At 37.2% G+C, this 21,006-nt stretch overlaps 1 protein-coding gene across 2 annotated transcripts in view; it reads right to left on the reverse strand.

Annotated features, from left to right (window-relative positions):
* The window catches only part of LOC124166724, a 43,146-nt gene extending 29,070 nt beyond the window's left edge, over window positions 1-14,076 (reverse strand). For both annotated transcript variants that reach the window (XR_006866487.1, XM_046544387.1), the window contains exon 1: window positions 13,953-14,076. The gene's annotated coding sequence lies outside the window, so the exon portion shown is untranslated. The remainder of the gene's footprint in view (window positions 1-13,952) is intronic.
* Between the last annotated feature and the right edge of the window lie 6,930 nt (window positions 14,077-21,006).

The raw sequence follows: 21,006 nt of genomic DNA on the forward strand, positions 1-21,006 counted from the left end.
GTTGGAATATGAGGATCATAAATCCAGATGTAACTAAGTAATGTATTTTTGGTGCCCTTCAGCCTGGACTTAAAATTATTGACTAAATGGGAAAATAAAATCGTTTATGGTGGGGAGTTTGTACAAAGTTAGGATGTCTGAGATTCTTACAAGACGGTTAGTTTGAAGAAGATGGCGAGTTTACTTGTTCTGAAAGATTTATAATTTTCTGCGGATTGATCTATTTTTGGCGAATATTTCCCATGCGTACAGTACCACCGGTCGGATGATGCTCTTGTATAAACGTATTCGAGACCTGTGGGGAAGAGGAGCAGTAGGGGTGGACGAAGATGGCTTGACGAACATATATTGCTTTATTGGTGCAATATTACAGATGAGGAATAAAGGTTAATTTACAGTCGATTATAACTCCTAGGATTTTGTGAGTGGCTGCTCTTGGTATTGCTTGTTTATTGAAATGTGTTTGTGTGCGTGAATTGTGTTTTTTTTGCTGCATGAAAAGTGAACGTGTGTGTTTTTTTGATGCGTTTATGTGAATTTTCCGTGTGAGTGTCCATTTGTGTAAGAGTTTTAAGTGTGTGTTTAATTTGTTAATGTTGGTATCTCCCTTCAGTGATGTAGATGTTGGCAGGATTGGTCCTTCGGCGACGCGGAACTGTCTGTTACTTAGGCATGAGATTAAAAAGTGAATGTCTGAAGGGGGGAATTTTAGCAGGTGTAACTTGTAAATTAGTCCCCTGTGCCAAAACACGGTCAAAAGCCCGTGCCACATCAAGAAATACCGCATCCGTAGAGAAATTAAAAGAAAAATTAAAAGAACGGCTAATTTTTTTTAATAGGCGGAGTTTTTGGTGTATGGCGGACATTTTGTGTCTGAAACCAAGCTGATCAGGATGTTCGGAAGAAAAGGATTCAAGGCGTGAAAGAATAATAAATTCAAAGACTGTAGAAATATAGAGCAATTCCACATAGATGTCATACTGACTGGTTAAATAAAAAAAGGGGTTGGAGGCTCTGATATGGATCAAAATTTGTGCTATTAAGTCTAGACTTTCGTTATTAAGTGCTGACACTTGCATGAGTCGCGTGTGTCTGTGATGAGAGAAATTTTTTATGTGCTCACTACAGTTTTTAACCACATACTAAATTTTATGAGTCATCAACGAGCAAAAAAACATCTGTTTCGCTAATTGATTTTTATGGGCACTGTATTAATAATTTTTTTCTATTTTGCGGTTCGTTCATTATTTTGAACGGTTTTAAGGGCTTTTGCACAAATTTGTTTATTTTGAATTAAAGAAGTTATTTTGTAAATTTTTTTGGAAATGAATAAATATATACCAGAAGGGAATCACGAAAGTCAGTCCGTGACATTTCTGGTCAGTCCGTGACGATGCTTTTCAAGAGGAATTACTCCTCAGTAAAATCAGTTATTGTAATGGGCTTTGCAGCATTATGAAATTTGCATTTGGTGTTTGAAATGGCGATTAAAAGAACGGCTAATTTTTTCTACTAGGCGAAGTATTTGGTGTATGGCGGACATTTTGCGTCCGAAACCAAGCTGTTCCGAATGTTCGGAAGAAAAGGATACAAGGCGTGAAAGAATAATAAATTCAAAGACTTTAGAAATATAGACCAATTCCACGTAAATGTCATACTGACAGGTTAAATAAAAAAAGTGGTTGGAGGCTCTGATATGGATCAAAATTTGTGCTATAAAGTCTAGACTTTCGTTATTAAGTGCTGACACTTGCATGAGTCGCGTGTGTCTGTGATAATGGAAATTTTTTATGTGCTCACTACAGTTTTTAGCCACATACTAAATTTAATGAGTCATCTACGCGCAAAAAACATCTGTTTCGCTAATTGATTTTTATGGGCACTGCATTAATAATTTTTTCTATTTTGATGTTCGTTCATTATTTTGAATGATTTTAAGGGTTTTTGCACAAATTTGTTTATTTTGAATTAAAGAAGTTATTTTGTAAAATTTTTTGGCAGTGAATAAATTTATACCAGAAAGGAATCACAAAAGTCAGTCCGTGACATTTCTGGTCTGTCCGTGACGATGCTTTTCAAGAGGAATTACTCCTCAGTAAAATCAGTTATTGTAATGGGCTTTGCAGCATTATGAAATTTGCATTTGGTGTTCTGAGATGTATCTTACTGAAACTCTGATCAATCTTTGTTTCAGAGCAAACCTTAGAGGTTTTACTCTGAGCTGAAAGTTCGTTTCATTTTTGCCAGTCCGTGACAGTGAATTTTAAGTCACTTAAGTCCTGTATTTTTCAAGACAAAGTAGTGTATCAACCAAAGTTAAACTTCACACCATTGTGCAGCAATTTGGAAGTTGAAAAAGTTTTGTATGTCAGTCCGTTCGCGTTACGCGCGTTCTTAAAAGTTCAAAAACGCATTGTGACGGTCAGTCCGTGACGCGTCGAATCGCCCTAAAAGAAAGAAGTGAAATGGGACGAGAATTACAAGTAATTTTGGGATCTTTGCCCGGTTTGGGGGTTGAAATGATTTTAGCTTGTTTCCATTGACGGGGAAAATAAGGAAAAGAATAAGGGATGTTGAATAGATCAGAAAGAAGAGAGTTGAATTTGTTTATGCGGCTAGCAAATTTTAATTGAAAATTAGGAATATTATCAAGACCAGGGGCTTTTATTGCGGGAAGCTCGGAAAAAATAGTTAATTAGTATTATTATTATTATTTCTCCTCTTCTATTCTTGACCTTTTTAAATACATTTTATGATATTTCTTGGAGTTTAGGTCAATAAAAACCAAGTTATAGCCAACGTTTTGATTTATTTAAAATCATCCTCAGGGCTATGAAAGAAAAAACATGAACAATGTTAAATACAAAGATGACAACGATATACAATATTTTTACATAAAAATGAGAAAAATCATACATTAATTTATGATATGGTATGTTTTATCGTACATTTTTATGTAAAAATATTGTATATCGTTGTCATCTTTGTATTTTATATTGTTCATGTTTTCTCTTTCATAGCCCTGAGGATGATTTTTAATAAATCGAAACGTTGGCTATAACTTGTTTTTACATTGACCTAAACTCCAAGAAATATCATAAAATGGAAAAAATAGTGCGAACAGAAGAAGGAGTTGAAATCGGAAAGGAGTTGGGAATTTTGGTAATTTATTGAAGAAAAGATTAATTTCTTTGTCAATGGGAGAAAAGGAAGAATCTAAAGACATAACTTTTTGGAGGTGATCCGCTTGTAATTCAACTTTGTCCGAAAATAAGTCTGGAATCTGAAGCAATAGGAGGATGAAATTTTTTTGTCGATTCTTCAGTGATTTTATTGTCCGCCATATTGGCCTGGTATAATAAGGCGGACAATAAAAAGTAATTCGAAAACTCCGAAAGCCATTCGCGATGATTGCGCCCCAATTTCATATTTTCCCATGGACTCCTGGGAGATGAGATGTCGACCAAATCAAATGAATGCATACGATGGTGTAACATGTCCGCGAACCTTTACGAAATTTGGTTGCTTTAATCTTTGGCAAAGCTGTGTTTACGACTTTTTTCTACGAAAGTACTCTGACGAAGTGATTACATTGAGTGAGTTCCATCCAAGTGCCACTTAGGAGTGGGCGTATCCACTCTACAAGGGTAATAAATATATTTCTCCAGTTTCCGGAAGTGACGTCTCGTTTTTGACGGAGTTTTACCGCCCTTAATCAAGAAAAATGGCAGACACGGGCCAAACTATTATTGGTTCTTAAAATATTTTCATCGGCCTAAACTGCTCTTTCATGTTAAGAATTTTTAAAAACATAATGCACTTATGTTTAAAAGTCACCTATAGAAAACGGTTTCCCTATATTTTGACTCATATGTTTAACTGGAGTGTGCGTGAGCTTTCATAGTTTTGGAATGGAGATATTATGTCTTATGTCATTTTGGTTTTTGTTCGCAATCCGCTGATAATTTGAAATATTGTGTCAGAATTTAAGTGAGGATAGTCTCTTTCAGTATTTCTGTTTTAATTCATTATTAATATATGCAATTAAACGCGTATTACATCAAAATTGAAGTTTTTCGTCGAATGTTTAATCCTCCATCCCAACTATCGAAATAATTCTTCCCACCTTCCTGTGCACGCAATGATTGTGTAAGCTTCGCAGTAATACAAGGATCAGTTTCATACTAATCACTATTTTCATCCATATCGCATATCTTTTGGCTCAACGCAATACGAAGAGATTTGTTTTGGTTTGTAGCTCGTAGACGGCCGCTTCGAGGTGCAAGCGCTTCGGTGGTAAGTTCCGGTGTACTAGTGCGTCCAACATATGTATTTGAGTAAGTACATCTATTTAGGTGGACTAATTACATTTGAATTAGGCCAGTGTGTCCATTAGCACCAGCATGGAATAACCTGGAATATTCAGGGCAGTTCAGCCTTCCAGAAAAAATCAAGGTATGCGTCAAGCGAGTGAAGTTAGGATGTCGCTTCTTGCCGTGTCTGGTAAGAAACTAGCTCAATCCATGTGAATCTCACGACTCACTATGAGAAAAGCGAAAAATGATGGAATTTTCTTCCAGAATTCTAATTAACTTTTATGGAATCTCCTTTTTTCAATCAATTTCCTCTTAAAAATAAATGCTGGTATGGTAACTAATTGCTTCTCGTGGCTAAACTAAAAGCGACCGAATGCGTCCATCGGGTTGCGGTCGACCGCTGGAAGGAGAGTGAAATAACATTTCATTCGCAAATAATTCTTAGTCATTCATGTCTCGCAGTATATTTATTTATTATTATTTTATTTATCTCCACCGCCCGGAGAACGGAGCATATAAGGCTTTATGAACGAACGACGGGGAATCTAACGAATAATAACATTGGGCAACCTCATGTTCCGGATGCGTGCCCAGGTGAGACTTGACCCTTGACCTACGCTTCGGTTGGCGAGAGTAGTTGCTGGGAACAAAGGCAGGATGTACGTGACTGCTCGGACGTGATCTCTGGGTGGAATCGGAATTGCTACACTAATTCGGAAGTGAAGGAATACATGACGGAAGGAGAGAAATGATAAGGAAGGTTGTAAGAAAGGCCGAAATCTATTACGTCACACGATCGAGGGGGCGTAATGAGTTGGTTGCAAAGGAGCTAACAAGGAGACTTTGCCGAACTGATGTCAAGAAAGTTATTGAGTTCTTTATTTGAAAGTAGACACTTAGATAGGAGTGCTGTTGAAGGGTTTTGTCCATATACGCCCGGATTTAAGAGAAAAAAGCGTTTAAAAATATGGTTACGTTGAATTTAAGTTAAAAAATTTCGCTTATTGTTTAAGGCTGATTTGGGCGAGTGGTAACTTGCCGCGCTTCTGTTATGAAAGACCAGGGTTCGAGATTCGGAATGAGTAAGTTTTTTTAGCCTGCCACCTCCTCCATTTTTTTTTAATCTGTTCCATCTTCTTCAGATTTGTTCATTTAGGACGTTTAACATTTTTTTACTTGACTGCTTTTTGAGAATAAGCCCTAAACTGACATTTATGTCGCTAGAAATTTGCCTTGCTTCGAATTATTCTTTCCGTGCCAAGATTCATCAAAGTAGGAGTGATAGAACTGTGGTGCTGGCATTGAATTTCATAACAGAAGCGCGGCAAGCTACCACTCGCCCAAATCGGCCTCGGCAAATCGGCAACAATGAGCAAAATTTTTTAAGTTAAATTCAACGCGACCATATTTTTTAATGCTTTTTTCTCTCAAACCCGGGCGTATTTGGACAAAACCCTTCAACAGTACTCCTATCTAAAGGTCTACTTTCAAATAAAAAAGGTCTCATCTTCTTTCTTGACATCAGTTAGGCAAAGTCTCCTTGTAAGATAGAGAAATTTCTGTTGCGGATGAAAGAGTATAACATTTAACCGTCGGCATTGATTTCGTTTCTGTTCCAACTGGGGTGCTTGCAGTTCCAATCACCGAAGAACAGGCCGTTGGGATAGCTGGTGAACAGGCGTTCGAGAGACTCAATGCTAAGTCGTTTGGAGAGCATATGATACACAGAGAAGATGTAAATGGGACCGGTTTTTGTGTTGATCGCAATACCAAGAGCTGTGAAGGTGTCCGGCAATGGGGAATTTAGAAGGGAATGAGGAAGGTTTTTACGGATCAAGACTGCTACTCCTCCTCCCCTGGTGACGCGTTCCAGTCTGTAAACGTTAAAATGTTGATTGTATAATGATTGGTGTGGAGATAAGTGTGTTTGAAAGAAAGTGTCTTGAAGAAAAATTATGTCTGTGTTGTTTTCTGTGGCGTATGAAAGAGTTCGTGTTTTTTATTCAATATGCCATTGCAATTCCATGAGATGACGTTAAGCGTTGGTTTTATCGGGTGCTTTCCAATCACCTTGCACAGATTAGCTCACATGGCAACAGATTGAAACACATTAGCGCACATTGAAACAGACGATTGGAACGCATATTCGCTGGTGTGTTTACAAATGGCGGACCGATCGGCGGCAAAAGTTGAATGTTCAGATGACCTGTAGCTTATGAACTGATCTTAGCCGCATTATTAATGAAGAAGGGCGATAAATGTTCGTCTATTCCATTTTATATTTAGTTAAAGCACTAGTAAGTATCAATTGAAAGGAAATAATGGAACTATCACAACTTAATTGAACTTAGCTGAACCCTTTGCTGGAAGCCTCAAACCCATTATGCGAGGCGTAAATTTTTGGGATCACTGCATCAACTTTTCAGAGCCAGAGAAATACTTACACCCGACATACGAATTTCTTTAGTTAAAACACTAGTCTTCCCTCACTTGGATTATTGTACAGCCTCATTCACTAACCAAGACGACGCAAAGAATAATAGACTCCAATTGGCCATGAATTCAGCTGTAAGATTTATTTACGATTTAAAAAAATGGGACCATATTAGTAACTATTACAACCGCCTTAACTGGCTTAAGTATAAAGAGCGTCGCACCCTTCACATAATAACTCTAGCCTTTAGTTTCTTAACGACCGGTTACCCGCCATACTTGTACGAGAAATTCGTTAGAAAATCTGAGGTTCATAATATACCTACCCGTAATCATAACATTGACCTCCATATTCCAAAACATCACACGCCTCATATGAACAATTCATTTATAGTAACCGCCTCACGAATATGGAACTCTCTCCCAGCCCAAATAAGAAGCAGTACAAATATCAATAGGTTTAAACATAAAGCATATGGGTTTCTGAAGAATGCCTCCTTAACCCCAGGTTAAATCCTTTTGTTTATATTCACTTTCTTGTGTTCATATTTCTTGTTTATATTCACTTTCTTAAGTTCATATTTCTTGTTCATATTTCTTCTGTTTGTCACCCTAAATTTTGTAATTAGTGTGTTATATCTAAGTGCGATTAATTATTTTTTTTGTGGAAAATATTGTATCAGTGCCTACGAAAATAAACGATAATATTATTATTAATAATTGCCTCTCCCGAACCGCTACAGTGCCGGAATTAATACTTCATTTCGCATTTCTGGATTGAGAGACATGTACAACTTACATCCATATCACGTGGGTAAAGCCGTAAAAAATGTTAACACCGCATTATAAATCTGCCGATTCTATAGCTATTTTGCGGTACTGAATTACGATTAATGGAGTACAATTAACGCCGCATGAACGTTAAAAGAAATTTTGCATATAATACGCCCGCTATTCATGTAAGCTAATGAAATGAATCTGCTTAGAATCTAAGGAATATAACATTTAAGTTTAGCTAACATTCTCCATTTCTAATTTTTTTGATAAGGACAATTACGCTAGAAAATCTATAAGCCTCCTCTTGCTAACGTCCTTTGCTCATGTTATACCGATCATTATGTTTCACGAAGGAAATATTATATTTCCCAAATTAGGAGTTTAGTTAAACCATAGAGTAAGTTACTCTATGGTTAAACTTATCTAAGGCATATATAGATCAAATTATCTTCTATATTATTTCTACTGTATAGATATCTTTTTCTCAGCTTATACGCAACCAAACTCTACAGATGAGGTACCAAAATGCATAGAATTTATCAGAGAACATGCGACGGCATATCTTACTTCCTAAATATTGCTATTGTTTCCTAAAATTGATTTTTAAATAATAAAAAAAAAACAAAAAACTGTAAATATTCCTGACGTTAACGGCGCACAAAGTGATACATTTGTTCATTTGCAACAATATCTCGCATTCTTTAAATAACTTTTATCAAAATGCGGCTGATTCCACATTCAAATCTATTGTTGATAGTTAGTATGAGTCATCATGTGCGTTTAACAGAGGATAGTGTAATTACTTCCAATGCTGTGTTTAAAGAGGTCCTCTGACCTCAATTTGTACATGTACATTCCAATTAAATTTGTACATAAGAGCCTGCCTTTTTTCTACATTTTAAAATTATAAACGCGCCTATCCCTCTGTGGACCTGCATTGAAAAGAGCGGGGGAAGACCGCTGGGAGCGGGCGCAGCACGCTCGTTGTATATTATTCTCAAATGATCATCATACTTATCTTTAAGATGGTGGAATTCATTTTCCGTCGGCAATATATTTTCCCGCCATCACAAGTTTTGTCTGCTAGCGCAGGCGAACAACGGTGCAGGATGTGTTTACATCTGTTCGGCGCAGGTGGCGTCACAGCTTCGATTGGAACACGCTCTGAGCTAAGCAGTTGAAAACAGATCAGCGCAGATACGCGATTGGAAAGCACCCATCATGGTGTGTGTGTTCATGATTCGGTTTGAAGGAGTAGCAGCTGATTAACCGGGTAACGCCTGAATTAAAAAAGTTTCTGCGATTTTTGTGGCAATCATTTATCTAAATGTCAATGAAACTCAAAATGTCTTTAGGTGCAAAATTCATTCTTTTACCGCCAATATTTACTCCTAGCGGTACCATACGGCACCACCAACATATTTTGCATCATAACATCCCAAATATTAGGCTCACCTCAAATAATAATGATACTTTATACGAGATATACAGGCTACAAAAATCATAATTACATAATAAAACCTTTGCATTAGCAATTCATCGGGTGTAAGTGAAGCAAATGAAATGCTTTCTCTAAAAAAATCCGTTTTTTTGGGCTAGTTGAAAATATTAAAATTTCAAACGGCTCTAAATACGTTAAATACAGCTTTAAAATACCAAAATTTTCGGAAAATATCATTAAAAATGTTCTCAGCAATTTAAAACTCTCAAAAACCCTAATAAATTACAACAAATAGTAAAAAAAAGTTACGTTTAACACTGCACTACCAGCTGGTACCATTTCTTACCGCTAGGTGTTAACGGGCTTAGAAGGAAGGTTTTTTTCTCAATGGTGGAATTGAGAGAGGAAAGTTGGGAGGAAATATTGGAAAACCAAGAAAGAATTTCTTGGTTGTCCTTGGAAGCGGTAGGAATAGGTTCAGAACGAGAAGAAAGGGAAGGGAATTCTGAATTTCCAGTGGCGGCGGCAAAAGATCTAGGAAGAGGCGGAGGAGGGGGGGGGGGGCGCAGGCGTAGGTTGCTTAGCGACGCGACGCGACGTGAGACCATAACGGCCTTGGCTTCTTTATGTTTAATACAGCCGCGGTAGCTAGCTGTGTGCTGTTCGCCGCAATTTGCACATTTCGGCGGGGTTTCTTTAGGCTTAGCACATTCTGAGAAAGCATGATTTTCTCCGCATTTTACGCATTTAGGATGCAGTGTACAATGATTTTTCGTATGCCCAATGCCTTGGAAAACGGTGGCATTGGACATGGACGAGAGGTTTTTCATAATCTGTGACTTTAATATTCAAACCAGTCATTAATTTAACTTTATAAAACGACTGAAGGTCAATATCGGGATCGGTTGTGATGTGGAATACGCCAGTTGGGTATGCCGGTACAGAGTTCAGGCCATTTTCGCGTTGAGCGTTCCTTGGCCGCGTTGACATAATTCTAGATACAGAAAGCACTGGAAAACCAAGTTTTTTTTAGCCGTGTCCCAATTGGCCATTTGGCTATGCCAATTCAAGGATTTAGCCATGACGCCATCTTGGAAGGATATCCCAACTCGTTAGCCAGCTTTAGGCAGCTAACGCGGCCGCCAGATTTAGGCATCGAGGAGTGCATCCTTCGCCCCACTTTTCCCATGATTCAAAGCGTGCAAAGCGTCTACAGGTGAAAGGGCATCATGGCTGTCAACAAGGGATAGTACTTGTTTGCAAGTAGTGTTGATATTTTGAGACTTGTTCGATTAATTATTAATTTTTATTTAGTTTATAATAATGAAATGCGTTAATGGAAGTGTAAGAATTACGGAGAAATTAGTTAAAGAGAAGGCGGCGTTAATTTTAATGCTAATTAATGTTTATATGCTTATTATGTATGTATATGTTATTGTATAACTTTTCATACCGATCACATGTTATCTTTTGCTACCGTATATTTTTTTTAACGTGTTAAATAATGCTTATTGATGTTTATATGCTTCTAATATATACTTAATTATGCAACACTATGTCTAAATTCTTATTTAAAACTTTTTGTACATTAGGTTAACACCCGTAAGAATAAACAATTATTATTATATGTTATTGGACAAAGTTCCGAAATTGGAATCGGAATAAGTAACAAAAATTAAAATCTATAGTGATTATAAGATGATACCGAAACCTGATTCATGTACATAAACCATACTTTCAATAAATTTTGAAAATAATTCCCAAGTCAGACGGTAACCGTTTGAATAGACTAAATAGACCTGTTCTTAATAATACAAAACTAGAAATTAAATTGCTAAAATATAAGGAATTCGAAAAAGTACTTGGTTGAGAGACGATTGAAATATTACAAACCAATGAAAAGGAATATACGCTAACATTTCGCCACAAACTTAGCTAAAACCTCTTTAACAAAACCATATGGAACTAAAAATACGAATTTAAAAGTATACCCCTACTGTACTATTACATAAAGGTTGTCTAAGATACTAAAATAATGATTAAATACTCTTCTCCGACATCTAATTCTCAAATTCACTTGACCCATCACATTTTAAAAATTTAGGGTGGTTTTGTTCATCATTTTTTCTAACTATTCCGATTATCTCTTGTTTTGCATTGGCCTAATGCCCAGTAGATGGCAGCACCTGCGTAAGGATGTCCCAATTCATGCTCCATTGTGGTTGGCAGCCCAGAATCTGGCTGGCTAAATACATGATGCCTAATGGCTAACGAGTTGGGACACGGCTTTAGTTAATCTAAAATGAAATCGTCCGCCACTGACGGAAGTGTGCCACGCAAAGCAAATTCCCTCCGACGATTCTCGGGCAGTTGATAAGCTCGATACGGCGCAGAAAGTTCGTTGAGGATAGATTTAGCTAAGGTAAAATCATTGACTGGTAGGCATTTCATGATGGCCGAGGTAGTACTGGTTGCATGCGAAATAGGCGGAACGGAGCATGAACCAACTAGTTTTGGATAAAGAATGGGCCATTTCGTGGTGTCGGCCACGCAGATTGGCGGAATTTTGGTTTTTAATGGGCCCAACCGTATGTAAGGGAATGTTTGTCCGCGAGCGGTGTGCATTGTCACTAGCACTAGAAAGGTTACACTAGTGCCTTTACACTTGAATCGTCATTTTTGTCCCGCATACGCACTTTGCGTGTATTCATCGCCGCTGAAGAGGTGGTACATATACTCACCGGCAGTTGGACCGTTCCAAAATAAATCCATTCGCCTTCTCCTTAACCTCTCCCGACTCACCAAAATAAAAGACGTACGCTGCACTCACCGAATTCCGTCCATTAATGTATTTATTAATAAACTTGTGAAATACTTTAATTCCAGGCTCAGGGGAACAAAAAATACTCTACTTACAGACATTCGGAATTATGATCCTACTGTTCCAACAACATACAGACTGCCTCATCAAGTTACTCTTCTTTGAGTCTTTCCTATGTCTTTCCTTCTTCTAGATTTAATTATTTCAATGTCATTTTATTTTTTTGCCCACAAAAAAAGAGAGAAAACAAATATCAACAAAAAAGTAATGAAATACAAATAAAATTATTGCTTGCAATACGAAAAAAGGAGATATAATTGTTTAAAAAAATACCATTAACAAATGATTTAAAAGATTTAAAAAATAATATTAAAAAAAGAGAAAATAAAAGCAATAACAAAAAAAAACTATCATAAAGCAAAAACGTGGACGAAATATTTCTCCAAGTTAAAAAATAAAATATTTATAAATTTTCTGTCTATTTTTCTAATGTTTAGTATGTAAGTTTCTGCGATTACAAACAACACACTACCCTGACAATATATGAGCTCAAAAATTTTGAATTGTATACCGGCTGGTTGGGGTAAACATGGCTTTACCGGAAAGGCCATTACGCGCCTTCGGCGCGCCACATAATGTGAATCAGGTGCTGCTCCCGGGAGGGGACCAAAGGCACCTTTTTCGACCACCGCTACCTCCAACAGCCGAGGAAACAAACCTCCATCCCTGTTTCTAATTTCGACTTCCGAGAATTCCCCCGAGTCTTTTAATTGGTTTTCTGGCTACCACAGTGCAGAAAGGTGATTATTTTGTAAATCGACCGTTTCTTTTGTAATTAAATTATTTGATACTCGTGTTCAACCGTGCCTTTTTATTTTCTGTGCTTTACACTCCACCGCATACCCCCGGGCATCAAAGTACGTTTCAATAGAATTCAACTTTTGCTTTGTGGAGCCAAAGAACTTCAATAATTCCCACGTCGTTTAATCAACCTTAGTAACTCTTGTTTTTTTAAGTTCATGAAAGAGAACAAACGTAACAATGGAATAAACGAAAATTGACGTCGGATGTACGCAGTAATCAAAAAGGCTAAGAGATAACACCACTTGTGAGGTCAGACACTCCCAATACGCCGCCGGGTCGGAAGACGATCGGTCACCGCGGCTGACGAAAAGGTATTCGGCGCCCACGTCGGCAAACATAGTGTACACAGCAAGCTGAGACTCCCAGGCCAAGGCATTAGAATCACTTATCGACCTTAAAAACGATTTTATTGTATGAGTTCCATGATAGCGCTTCTTGTCGGCAGATTGCTGGACTTATTGTCCTCGAAAGAAACTCTGTAACCGAAACCACTCGAATCGATTCGACATTCGTAATGTTAATCGAAACACTCGAGTCGAGTACCAACTACTCGACTCGACTCAAATTTTCGAGTACTCGCACATCCCTAGTGTTTTCATTTAGCACATTTAGCATATTGACACATTTATGAGAATGTTATTCCAATAGGGTAGTTTCCTTCATCAAAGAAAACTAAAGGCATTGATTGCGATTCATTACTCCCCATTAGTGTATTCATAATATACAAATTATTTGGTTTTACAAATCCCAGTTTAGACGAATGGCAATGGTCAATTTTAACCGCATTTGAAAAGGGCCAGGATGGCGCCCATGCGATGCCACTCCACGTGACGTCACAGGGACCTAGTTTCTATACGAGTAGATAGGACTTTTACATTGTATGAGATTACCAATGCATGCATGAGGCACAGAGCTCAGGGAAACATGTTTTAATAATAACCTATTAAAACTGCCTAAGGTCGGAAAGTTTTCTTCGTTTGATAAGGTATTAATAATCCTTATTTAAGCCAAGCGCTACCTGCTAGCATCCTGCGTCGTATCAGCGCTCAAAGCCTCCCCCAAGGGCACCTCACTTGCGGCAGCGGGAACCAGAATGACGTCACACGGAGTTTTCCCAGCATCCATACTTAGGCATCGCGATTTCGCGCGCTTGAAAATTTTCATTTTTCATTTAATTGCGAAAAGTACATATCGTCATTTAAAAATCTAAAAGCGTGAAATACGTACTCCAGGAGTAATAATCTTTCGATTTAGGCAATAAAAAATAATGGGAAACCACCCTATTTTTTCTGGAACTAACCTTTGAAAGCAGTCGCGACCACCGATTGTTCCGAATCTTCAGAGGAATAATAAATAAGGAAGTTGATCTCTCGAATGCGGCCGAGTCCACGGTATTTCTCTGTTCCGATTCGTTTTCCGTCGAGAAGGTGATGAAGCGGGTGAACAACGCTTGGTGCGTCGCCTTTTTATGTCAGCCCCTAGGGAGCCCCCCAACTCCTTGGCCTATCATCGCGCGTCACTTGATATCCACCAGTAGTGATTGAGACCGAAAGCATTTTTTTTTACCGTAGACGTTTTAATCGCAGAATAAAAAAGTTCTTTTCGTATTATTTTTCCTTTCTTGCTTTAAATTGATACCTGAAAGGCATATTGTCTGAGTACTTAGTTTATATTATTCAAGATAAACTGACTGAAAACAAGACTGATGTATTATCATGTCCAAGGGATATTTATTAAACGAAACTATATAAATGTAAAATGTGGTATGATTAACAAAGGTGAATTCATTGAAATACACGGTGCCTTCAATATCACATTTCATACTCAGTGTTCCCAATCACTTATGTCGCGACTAATTATGAAAAGACTAATGAAGAAACTGTAGAAAGGCGCTAATTACATGAGAAAAGTATAAATTTATATGGCAATTAGTTTCATAATATGTCATGAAATAAATAGTATAATTTGACGATCATAAGGTCGAGGCTCATTGAAAAATACGTTTTCTCCTTGTTATCGATGGGCCCATTTCCTAGTGTGTGATCCCTCATCTGACCATATCGATCGATAATTATCGAATGTTTTCTAATAGCAATGCCCAGCTTGGTTTGCGTAGCCTGCATTGAGAAGCTGCAACAAAGGAAAGTTCCAACAATCGCAACAGCAAGAATTGCAGCTACAACAATACCAGGTTTACGCGTCGAAGAACTGCAATTAGAAGCTGCAGCAACGGCAAACTCCAACAATCGTAACGCCAATTGTTGCAGCAAAAACAATTGCCGCAGTAAAACTTGCAGCTATTGCTGTCGAAAATATCGAAAACGATAACTCGCTACTTGTAAATCTATGAAGTGACTGGAGAGTGCTGGAGAGAGGGTATAAAATTAAAAGAAATGGAGGTGGCACAAGAGAAATGTTTTCGCCTCCTCCTGATTATGAGGAACATTCTATGAAATATTGACTTACCATTCTTTCATGAATGTTATTCGCAAACAGTTGACAGGGTCGCATACAGATGTAGTTGCTTTTCAAAGTAGATTTACGACTTATGAGAAGAAGAATTGATATTGATGAATATTAAGTATTTGTGCCTTTTATTCTGATGGCCAACGCCTGAAACTGATTCACTCTGCAACTTAATCTGGGACGGTTTTGTCTACGAAGCAAATGAGTTTTTAATGTTTAGCGTGTCTTTTTTCCAATATTATTATGGTATTTCTTGAAACTTCAGTAATGGTTGTAGTATTTGATTAGGGATTTGTCGACTGCTAGATCATTACCCCTCTAATTATTCACTACGGGTTCTTCATCGTGCTAATTCTAATATTTGATAGACGATAACTGCCCCTGGTTCAGGTTTTACATCGATCCCAGTAAGTCTGTGTTTTCAATAAAAATAATGGTATTGTAATTTTTTTTGGCCTCCTGTTAATAATTATACTCGTAGTTTTGCATAGTTATGGGCCTGCAGGAGAGTGTAACTTATGCTTAAATTGCGATTTTACGTATCCGATCGGGGAGCGGGCTATTCTTCTGTGAATTGGTACGCTTGCGCAGTGGCGCCGACTCCATGGGGCCTGAGGGGGTTCGAGCCCCCCCACAAATTCGTTACGGTTGTGAGGAAAAAATTTGTCTGGCTTTTCGATTTTCCCCGGAGTGTCCAGATATCGAGTTTCGAGTTATCAGGGTTCTAATGTTGATCATATGACTCTTCTAAAATGCTTAAAAAACTTAAAACTCACTACTTATAAACTTTCCCGGGGCAAGATCCCCTGTTTAGGCCCCCAAATATTTTTTGTAAGTCGGCATCCCTGCGCTCGCGTGAGGATTTAATGTCCGATTCTCCCTTCCCCACCAATCCGATATACTATACAATGAGTATAGCATTGGAATTATTACAAAAGATGCAGAGAAAATTGTTGCTTGAAAAAATTAACAATGGCAAGGAAAAAATGATAAATGGATTAAACATATTTTTCTGTTAATCATTTGTTAATGAGAATGCAATAATTCAAAAGGTACCACAATCGATTTCTCTTTCCGAGCTGCTGGTTCTCCCTTGATCGAAAATTCTATTCCCGGCGAATCACAGCTGTTCGAACAAAATATGCGAAGGAATCGGTGCAAGGAAAACGTTCTTAGGATGAAGAGGGAAAACCACAGCATCCGGTTATGATAACCACCTGGCGTGACTTCTCTTCAGATACCTCGCAGAAAAGACACACTTCTTGGTGATATCTACTTTGATAGCTTATTTATAGAAAGCTGGGTTAGACAGAAAAGTTTGATAGTTACCTCAGCTTGTCGCGTTTCCTGCGGTATTTCTACTTCAAATCTGAGTCAGACTTTTCCATTCTCTATCCTATTCTTCAACTGCGTTTTTCTACTCGTGTAACGAAATGTGGGGCAACAGTGGTTAAAGGCTTAAAGAAACGCTGTCAATAAACATTTATATTCGCGTTAAGACGTCGAGGATGGAAGCGTAGCATCTCTGAGATGTCAGGGCCATCCAGGCGGCTTGGCAATATTCCAAGTAGAAGTATTTTAAAATACGTATTTGAAATAAATTTGTAATTTGTATTTCAAATGTACGACTTGAATGTATTTGCCCACCACCACCTCCTGCGGCCTCCTGTACTTCAAAAAATGTAGTTTACCTCATTCAATGTCCCTCCTTTAATATATGCGAGTCTTTTATCTATATTTTGTGTCTTCTGTGATTCTGCCCAACCTAGGGTTTTTTTTACGTTATTTACCTCGTCGAGGAACATTTCAAATTGTTTATTTTGTATTAAAAATACAGATTTTTTGGCATTTTTCCCATTTTAAAATGGAAAATACTCAAGTACTTTTGAAGTAGCTCTGAAAACACTTCTGTAACATTGTGCTTCAGAGATTTCTTCGGTTTCATTAGAATCGTTTTCTTCGTGGTGGAAACTACCCATGACGTCCCCAAGGAAGGTTGCATTTTTTAAAAATCTTTTAGTTTCCTTGCAAATGTATTTTGTATTTTAAAAGGCATTCAAAAGACCATTTTGTAGTTTGTTTTCTAATGCCCAAATCAAATTTATTTGGTACATTGCATTTAAAATACATGTGGGGCATTGTTTTGTATTTCAAATACTCCTCGGCCTGTATTGTTCGAGCTGATAAATTTGAAGAGACCCATTTGTTTTTTTGCCATTTTTTTATCTGGTACATTTTATTTGTACAAGTATTTGTTACGATTTCTTTAATTCTTAAAACTTTCAACTTTTGCATCACTGATATTGAATATTTTGTTAGAATGATATTTCATTTTTTCCGAGCAGGATTTCGATGTGGATTTTCTCTTACTTTTTCATGAAGGTTAATCAATAATATACATAAATTCATTCAATATTTCCACGCATGAATCATACGAAAACGTTCGCTAATACGTATTAAGCCATAACTTTTAATTGCCAAAACATCGGGTAACCTGTTGTAAGAGTATGAAATAACGAGCAATCTCTGGAGAATGACATAAAAAAAGCGTTAGCTTAGGCTCAAAGGAAGCTTAAAAATATTTTGTAACATATTCGTATTTCAGATAAAAATTTTCCATAAGTTTCTGTAAATTCTAAAAATTTCGACCGCTCCCGAACCGTTACACGACTTTCGCCCGCATGCGCAAAATTTAGACGGTTGGAACTGAAAGATTTTACCTGGCGAAAAAATCAGGGAGGAAGTCGCAGAAGGAGGCGAAATGTACGGCGAGCGAGGATGTCGCGGCGTGCATTTGGGCTTTCCGTGCGTTTTCTGGACCAGGAATCAACCGCGCCCACTAGAACACAACTAATTCCCGTCAACCGTTTTTGCTCCCTCCATCTTTACCCTCTGCTTTGCACCCTTCCTTCTACCCTCACTTTTCCTCCTCTTCTCACTTGAGAAAGATGGGCGGCGTCCCATCGAAAATTCGAAAGAAATGACCATTCCCCGCAAGTTCCCTCCCTTCATTTTCGTTTTTTCCTCCATTACTAAGTTTTTTTTGCCCACCTTAGGGCAGGAAGAAGTTTAATTAAATCATTTATAATGCTCGTGTGAGTGTATTTCAAACGTGTGTATATATGTATATATATATATGAATCCTAATTATGTTTATGACCATACTTTTAAGCTTTAATTTCCTAATTACTGCGCGAATATGACAGAAGCGGTGATAATTGGTGTATCGTCTTTTTGAATATGCATAAAGGCCGTTTTACACGGGGAAAATCTTTGTGAAGGTTAGTATTGAAAACACTTGTTGAAATTGCGAGAATCCGAGCCTGCAATTAGAGCAGGGGCTATTTTTCCCCTCTCGCAACAGTGCATTCTCTCGTGCGTTGTACCAATTCACCGGTTTTCACGACGCAATTTTGACTGCGCATTCGAATATACGTAAGATTGCGCTATGATGTGCCCCGAGTAAAACGACATAAGTCACACTAGTACACCAAGACCACGCCATTAATTTTCATAGAAATTTCTTCGTAAACTAAGCTGTGTCAAGCGACTTTTTAGGTCCGATTATTTCCTTGCAGTGAATGCCACGCCTAACACATTTTTATCCATATTCTGTCTCCTTGTGGACATAAATGACAAGTTTAAGAACAAGTATACAAAATAAACATTCTTGTATTTTTATCACTTATTTAGTTAACACAGACCATGCATCAATATCTCCTATTGAGAAAAACATCAGGTACATATTCGTAGCATGTCATAAATGAAATACCATTCCAAAGAGATTGGAAAAAATATTATATTATCATAAATATTATATTTTGCTAGACAAAAGTATATATATGCAAAATTCGGATTAACATGCATGGTAAAAATGATAGGGTCCCGCTAAGCCATACAAGGCTTGTCAGCAGGTGCCACTTTTAACCTAAAGATCGGACCTTTAACATAAATAGTCAACAAGTATTAAGTGAACGGAAAATTTTACCAGTGAATAAGATAGTTTGCATAGAAAAAAGAATACAAAGTTACATAAAATATTTTTCGTAATTCCACTCCCACAAGAAAACTCAAAAATAAATGAAAAGGAATCTGTGACATGCACGGATACATTCACTCAAGAACCCAAATATGCACATGACATACAATTTTGTGTATGAATACATATGTACGTAGATATACATCATCCCGATTGTGTCCAAAGTACATGTTAGAGCATATAATTATCATACAACCAATTTCTTAATTCTTCTTTCAATATTGACATTTTTTCTATAGAATCGATATAATTAGGTATTAGGTTAAACAATTTAGGAACTGTATATTCTAAAGTTCTCTTTCCGTGGACATTATATTACTATATATACATAATAATATATACATGACTATAATTATAATAATTTCGTTTATTTTCGTGGGCACTGAGGCCCATTAGAAAATAAATGTACAGCTTTCTACATTTTCAGCATTGGTAGATAGTATAAATAGATAAATAAAGAAGTAAATATTACAGAGAAATGCAGCCAGTGTAGATCGCCAAGGGCATGAAAAAATTCAACGAAACAATATTATCAACAAAAAATAATTAATCGCACGTAGATATAACAGACTAATTACAAGAATTGAATGTCATTCGTTATGACAAAAGTGTCAAACAAACAATTTTTTAAAGAAACCAAAACATTAGGATAACCCTGATTGAGCACAATTCTAAACTTAGTTAACCATTTATTCACATGTGTATCACTACATATAACAATAAAAATAATAATTAGGCTAAATATGAATATAAACAAAATAAATGCAACTTGAGGTTAAGGAGGCATTTTTCAGAAACCCATATGTGCTTTGTTTAAATTTATTGATGCTTGTAATGCTTCTTATTTGGGCTGGGAGAGAGTTCCATATTCGTGAGGCGGTTACTATGAACGATTTGTTCATATGAGGCGTGTGATGTTTTGGGATATGGAGTTCATTGGTATGATTACGGGTAGGTATATTATGTACTTCAGTGTTTCTAGTGAGTCTAGAGACCACTCATACACAAAACAATCACTAACACTGTAACACTAACAATCCATCCCGAAATAACCCAAAAAGGTGTAATAGCCGAAACCGGTAATAAAATAGAAACTGTGAATTTTGTGGAAGTAAAAAAGTGTGTTTCATTATTAATATGGAGCCCTTCCACCACTTAAATTTTTCAAGTTTTGCTTTAAACACTCATTGGGATGGACTTTCATTTACCTCCCCTTTACAAGAAATAATTAAAAAAGTGTATCATTTATTGCGTGTTCACAACCGAACTATATTTTGTTGTTATTGTTTTCCATTTCAATTATTTCATTTTGAAAATCAATTTATATTGTTGTGTTTTATCATTTATGTGTCATAAATTGTTTTCACCCCTCATACGTCAATAGTTCATAAGAGGGTTTCTTTTTTTGTTTGTTACATGCAGTTTTATTGTTTAAATTATATTTTGTTTCGCTGAAAGTTTTGAGTGTTTGTTTTAACTCCTTAACGGGTCATCTTAAAAAAAATCCCTCGCCATTCCTTTCGTCCCGGTCATTTTTCTTTTGCTTGAGTGCATTGTGGAAGAGGGCGTAAGCGTCCGAACATTACCCATCAGGTCGGATCGGGAACCGCACCCGCAATTATCTCCAAAGAAGGGGAGTATTTTCATTTTCCGTAATATGTACGAAGAGAGTGTCATAGGTTTGTCCCGCAGGTCCCATGCGGGAGGGATCCACGCGGATTTATATATTTTCTTTTGTTTTTGTGAGACATCTCCCCCCGGTTCTATTTAGACATCCGAGCGAGCCAAGGGTGGGATGCCACAATACATTTTTTTGATTGTTTAAAAGTGCGTTGTATTTCTCTGGTCC

This window comes from Ischnura elegans, chromosome 10 (assembly GCF_921293095.1).
Source record: "Ischnura elegans chromosome 10, ioIscEleg1.1, whole genome shotgun sequence".
Taxonomy (NCBI): Eukaryota; Metazoa; Arthropoda; class Insecta; order Odonata; family Coenagrionidae; genus Ischnura; species Ischnura elegans.